Raw genomic sequence first — 6809 nt, 5'->3', positions numbered from 1 at the left:
CTCATTTGGGATATTTGGACATTAGCATGCATATATTGCCCCCTCAATCAATCAAATTATGAAAAGTGTATTTTAAGAGCCGGCCCCACATATGGCCCATACATATACAGCCACCAAACTAGATAAGATGGATGAAGCAAAGAAGTGCAGGCCGACAGGAACCAGATGTAGATCTCTCCTGAGAGACACAGCCAGAATACAGCAAATACAGAGGCGAATGTCATCATTAAACCACTGAACTGAGAACGGGACCCCCATTGAAGGAATCTTAGAAAGGACTGAAAGAGCTTGAAGGGGCTTGAGACCCCATATGAACAACAATGCCAACCAACCAGAGCTTCCAGGGACTAAGCCACTACCCAAAGACTATACATGGACTGATCCTGGACTCCAACTGCATAGGTAGCAATGAATAGCCTAGTAAGAGCACCAGTGGAAGGGGAAGCCCTTGGTCCTGCCAAGACTGAACCCCCAGTGGACGTGATTGTTGGGGGGAGGGCGGTAATGGGGGGAGGATAGGGAGGGGAACACCCACATAGAAGGGGAGGGGGAGGGGCTAGGGGGATATTGGCCCGGAAAACGGGAAGGGGAATAATAATCGAAATGTAAGTAAGAAATACTCAAGTTAATAAAGATGAAAAAAAAAAAAGAGTTCAAAAAATCCAAAGCCTATTCTGAGACTCAGGAAATCTCATAATTATGACCCACTGTAAAATAAAAATAAAAAACACATACTTTCAACAGTAAATGGCCCAGAGTAAACATTCCTTTTCTAAAAAAGAATATTGGGCAGAGTAGCAGTAGGAGCATCTCCAAACCCTACAGCTCCATTTCTGGGATCTGTGAGTTTGTGATGAAATTGGCCGAACTTCAAAGGACGGCCTTACACAGTCCCACCTCTCCAGCTCTGCTGCCCGAGCACATCCAGCCGCTCTCCAGAGCTGCCTCCACTCTCGGCTTACAGCTTTCTTTCGTGGACATCCTATGGTCCTTGCTTCTAACATCCTGTGGTGCCCGTAGTGACAGTTCCTGATAGACCACCATTTCCCTGTGAAACCTCCTGACCTCTGCTGCCCAGAGTTTCTCAGCCCCCTTGTCTTTCAAACTCTCACCAGAATGACCTGTTAATTTCTGCACACAACACCAGAGGCTTTCTTGCTTCGAGTTCCAAATTACGACATTTCTTCCACAAACCAGTAATAAAGACCTACAAATCCCATTGGCAGGCTTGCCACAGGAACATTCCTGCTCCTAGCACTATTTTGACTGTAGCTTTCTTTCTTATTGCTCATGATAAACTACACTTTGGGCTGCAGGGATCACCCCATGCTTAAGAACACTGACCATAGTTTCAGAGGACCAGGGTTTGCTTCGTAGCACCCACAGGCAACTGTCACCTGTTCATAATTCAATTCCCAGGAGATCTGACACCCTTTTGTGGCCTCTTCATACTCAGATATACATGTAGGCAAACAATGCAAAAAACGAGAAAAGAAAGAACCCTGGGAAATGAGGCTTAGAGGAGAAGTGCCGTATTTTGTCTTAAAGTTCCTGGGGTCAATCATGATAGGGAAGGCACAGTGGCAGAAGCAGGAAGATGGGTGGTCACATTGTATCTACACTCTGGAAGGAGAGCTTGCTACAGGGAGTGGCGTCAGGCTCTAAAGGTTCAAGATTTGTCATTCTGTGATGATGTGACTGTAAGGTTCTACTTCCTAAAGCCCACAACCTTCCCAATACCACCATTCAAACCAAATATTCAAACAATTGAAGCCTATGGGTAATGTTTCACACTGAAGCCACACAGTGGATACAAGCCATACATATGAGTACATATATATGTATGTGTGAGGGTTGTCAGTGAAAGGGTGATAAAATCATTGTGGTTAAAACAGAGTCATCATCTCAATAGGCTATATGTAAATCATGAAAAGGAATAAGCCATATGAGGAGGAAAATTATAAAGGAATTGATCTGTGTCTATTAATGATAAGAACACCCATACATGGCTTCAACAAATTTTAATTAAGACCACACTCAGACGTAGGAACACATTGTCAATCATTTTCTAAAACAATTTCACATTCATTTTTGATCCTGCTATGCACCATTGCAGAGCTTATTCAGTTAAGGTCTATCATCGTTGAATTGATCTGTATGTGTCAACATGCAATGGGTCTTTTCTGGACCTTGTTGCTTTTTCTACTATGCTTTTTGTTTCCTCCATGAAAGCCCCAGTCATTCTATATCTTCTTACTATAGTATAAGGATACTCCACGAGGACTTGTCATATAGCAGTCATCTGTGGGTGCCTGGCCATGACCTTCGAGGAAAACTCCGAGTGTGCCTCACTTTTTAGTATTAGCTGTGTATTAGAATCACCTGGAAGTTTTCAATAGCCTGTAGTTTGGAACTCACCTCACTCCAGGGATTATTATCTCAGACCTGAAAGTAGTCCGCAGATAACTATTTTTAAAATGTACTGTAAAATGTTTTAAATGTGTGCCAGGATTATGAGCCACTAAGGAATATCTGCAAGGTAGACATTTCACAGGAGGAAGGGGCTTACAAATCAAAATCTTAAACCTCTCATTTGGCACAGACTACTGTTTTGGGATTTTATTTCTGCAGCCATATTCATTAGTAACAGAGTTAAATTGGTAACATGGGTGATTCTAAGTCATTTCCCATAGTTATCAGATGTGAACCATTAACTACAAATCACACATTGTACATGGAGACACTAACTAAAGTGATCCAGGGCCATCAAGTAAGCATTCCAGGCCATAAGGAGTTATTCCCTGAGAGGAACTAATTAATAAGAAGGTAGCTTGGGTATCAGGTGAAGCCTAGTTAACATAAGGCTTTGCTTTTTCTTAAGCAGCTATGAGTAATTTTTTTTAAAGCAAGCCCTAAACATTGCTGAATATTCAGTCTGCTGAAAAAGAGTTCCTGTTTTAGTGGGTTTGCATTCAACCGATATACAGTTCATACATATGAGATGTGTTTCACTGTCTCACTGACAGAATTATTTGCTCTCACAGTGAGCCATACTATAAAGAACTCTATAGGGGCCACCTTAAAACTAGTACTGCAAAGTAGGATGTATTGGAAATACTCACTATCCAACTTCTTCACATCTTATACTTCCTGGGACAACCCACCATCATCCTTCACATTTATTATCACAACCATTTCCTAGGTTGCTGCTCTTGTCTCCACCATTTGTTATGCTTCAGTGCATCTAAACACAATGGCCGGGAACCATTGTTCTTGTCTGAACCAAGCCCCACCCTTTCTTTCAGGGCCCTACATCTTATTGTGGCTTCCACCCCCAAGTAACTGTATCAGAGGAGGCAATGGGTCTTTTCTGGACCTTGTTGCTTTTTCTATTATGTTTTTTGTTTCCTCCATGCAAGCCCCAGTCATTCTATATCTTCTTACTAGAGTATAAGGATACTCCATGAGGACTTGTCATATAGCAGTCATCTGTGGGTGCCTGGCCATGACCATCGAGGTGCTAACTTCCTGTAACTGTCATTTAGTAAAACTGTAATTGAGTGACCCAGTACACGAGGCATCTCTCTAATCCCAAGGAATGTTGAAAACCTCAATCTCTTGTTTAACAGTCATGCTCTATTCCTGACTTCACTTCTATTCAAGTCTCTTTTATCTTCCAGTTGGACCTCTTTACAAATAACAAATTCAAGCCCTTGTACAGCTCTCTCAACTCTATTTCTTGATCAGTTCTTTTATGATCAATATTTTAAATGGCATGTTTCTTGGTAGTGGCTTTTGTAAGGACATTTAAATACAGTATAAAGTACTTTCAGCCTATTCCCTGCTCTATACCTTTCCGTTTTCCTTCCCCCCTCCACCAGTACTCTTTGTTTTTCTGGATTAGTCCTTTTGCTTCAGTTTTCATGTCCACATGATTCTCAGCGTCACTGGAAAATCTAGGAACTCTACACAAGAGAGGAAATATATGGTGTCGTTCTCTCTGACACTGACTTAGTTCCCTCACTATGATTCTCTCTGGCTGCATTTACATTCTCCTTCACCTCTCACACTTTAAATTTGTGGTCATTTTATCTTGGCTAACAGACACCCACAATGCTAATCTCCTTTATCTTGTCATTCTTCTGGGGGAAACCACACTGACAATGGATTAGAGCTAAAGCTGAGAGTGAAACATAACTGTATTGACTTTTTCCTTTGTAATCTAATGATCAATCATCTCAAATACTTCTTTAAAGCTGTCAGGAAATCACATCATATTCTTGAGGTTAATTTTCAGCTCCTTGGTCTTGGGTAGGTAATTTTTTCTTTTTCTTCTTACATTAAACCTACAATTAACATTTTCTCTTGATCATCATTTGGCTCATGAGACAAGTAAATCAGTGAACTCCCACAACCTCCCTTCACCATCCTTGACTTTCCCTCCATTAGTGTCTAAAGTCTACATTTTACCTTTGTTATCATTGTTGTTTTGAAATTCTTCACATTCTTAGTCAATGTAGTTGCTGCATTTAGGTCCATAAATACACCACTCAGTTACCCTGTATTTTGAAAATAAAAATTGGGAGCTAGAAAATTGTAAAGGAAAATAGATTTATTTGTAATTTGGCTGCACTGGGGAGAGAAAGACTCCTGGCTTTTTTGTGCCTTTCCTGCAGGAGTATTGCAGTTTCATAGAAAACATGAAACAAAAGACAGGACTTATGCACATGCTAGTTGAATTGTGGCATAAGCTGTTTAAACTCCATGAAATCTCTTCCTCCCAGGCAAGTTCCTTCTTTTTTTTTTTCTTCTTTTTTTTTCCGGAGCTGGGGACCGAACCCAGGGCCTTGCGCTTCCTAGGTAAGCGCTCTACCACTGAACTGGCAAGTTCCTTCTTAAGCACCAAGGCTTGAGTCCTTTCTTTCCTATCATTCAATTATTTGAGATTGATTGTTTTATGGCCCCTGTATTAATAGCTCAAAGAGGGGAGGAGTAAACACGCCTTTGGAACATCATGTCACTACTTAGGTTCCTTTGTAGGATCAAAGTCACAAAACCACGTGCTCTTCTTGTATATCCAGTCTTTATTTCTCCCTAGGATTCCTTCACTAATGTAATTTCCCCTTTTCTCACACCACCAAAGTTTTTCCCTTTCTTCTTGACCATGCACATAAATCAAGTTAACATACCTTTCTTTTTGTTAATTTAAAGAACAAACAAAAGCTTCCATATTGTTATCAATTTTTTTCTTTTCCTCTTCTCAGAAAAACTCTAGATGGTATTTCAGACTTCTGAGAAACTCTGTTTTGACCTCACACCAGGAACTTTCCACTTCAACCTCCTATGCTTGGTGAAAGAGCAAGGATCAATAATAACTCATGTAGTGTAGTCAAGTGACCTCCTTCTCTATTACTTGACTAATTCCCAAAGACAGATCTCTTAGAATAATCTCTCTTAGCTGCGAGAATGTCATGCTTCTGTTTTTCTTCTGTCTTATCAGCTATTCTTTTGTAGTCTCCCTTGTTTGACCATTTCCTCATTTCTCTAAATTCTAAATGCAGTCCTGGGTGGCCACCTTAAAAGCCTAGACTTATTACAGTTTATTACGTTAAGCCCCTGGCTGATCCTTTCTGTCTCATAGCTGTCTCATATATTAAAGACTGGTGATACCAAACATTTCATCACATGTCCTAGTTATCCCTGCACTCTGGACCTGTAGATGCAATTCACTGCTTGCTATCTCCATTGGGATGATGAGAGGGAACTCACAGTGACTGACCTCAGATGTGATTTCTGATATTTCTCCCCAAACCTGTTCCTTGTGGAAAAGATATATGAAAAGGATGAGAGTGATAGAGTATGAAAGGAAAGTGGCATGTTATTCAAGTGGCACTGTGCTACCCACCCTAGAGAGAGAACACTCCCTGTACATTAATGTTTGTGTTATAGAAATTCTATCAAACGGTATGGTTTTGAACTACGTTAAGAAAGAAGAGTTTGTTCTCTCTCCTGCTGCTTTTGAATTGCTGTGATGAAACACCCTCAGCCAATACAACTTACAAGAGAAAATGCTTAACTTTGGGCTCTGGGTTGCACAGTGTTAGAGTCTATGACTATTACGTAGGGAGCGTGGCAGCAAGGGGACAGACAAGATGCTAGAGTAGCGGCTGAGAACTTAGATCCGTATCTAAGTAGGCAGAGAGGACCAACTGGAATGAGCTTTTGTAAATTTAAAGTCCACCCCCAGTGACACAGCTCCTCCAATAAGGTCGCACCTCCTACCCTTTCTGAAACATTTGCACCAACTGGGGACCACATACTCAGATGTACAAGTCTATGAGTGCTATTCTCACTCAAACCACTCTACTCTCCTCCCTTTATTAACTTTCTATGCCTTAGATTTTCATTTGTAAGATGGCATTCATCATCTGTGAGTCATTTATCCTGTTACTTCTATTCTGTACTCCTACTCAAGCTGTTAAGTCCCTGTTTTACTTTCCCAATTGAATATGAAAATCGTGACAGAGAAGATGGTATTAAGTTTTCAAGGGATTCAATTATTATAGATACTGTCGATATGTAGAAGTTAGGTAACTTCTTTTCACAACTTAAAAGTCTCAGGAAAAATTCATGGAATGGAGATCATTTCGTTAAATAATTTAAGTACCTGTAACAGGTGCTGATAAAAACAACTCTAGCCTCACAGGGGATAAGATATAGTTAATTATGAAGCCAAATATGAATAACTGTGATCTGAAAACATGGTTTACTCAACATAGTTTCAGTCATGCTCTCCCTTATGTAGATTT

This window comes from Rattus norvegicus, chromosome 16 (genome assembly GCF_036323735.1).
Source record: "Rattus norvegicus strain BN/NHsdMcwi chromosome 16, GRCr8, whole genome shotgun sequence".
NCBI classification, from domain to species: Eukaryota; Metazoa; Chordata; class Mammalia; order Rodentia; family Muridae; genus Rattus; species Rattus norvegicus.
Note: the sequence above shows the minus strand (reverse complement) of the source record.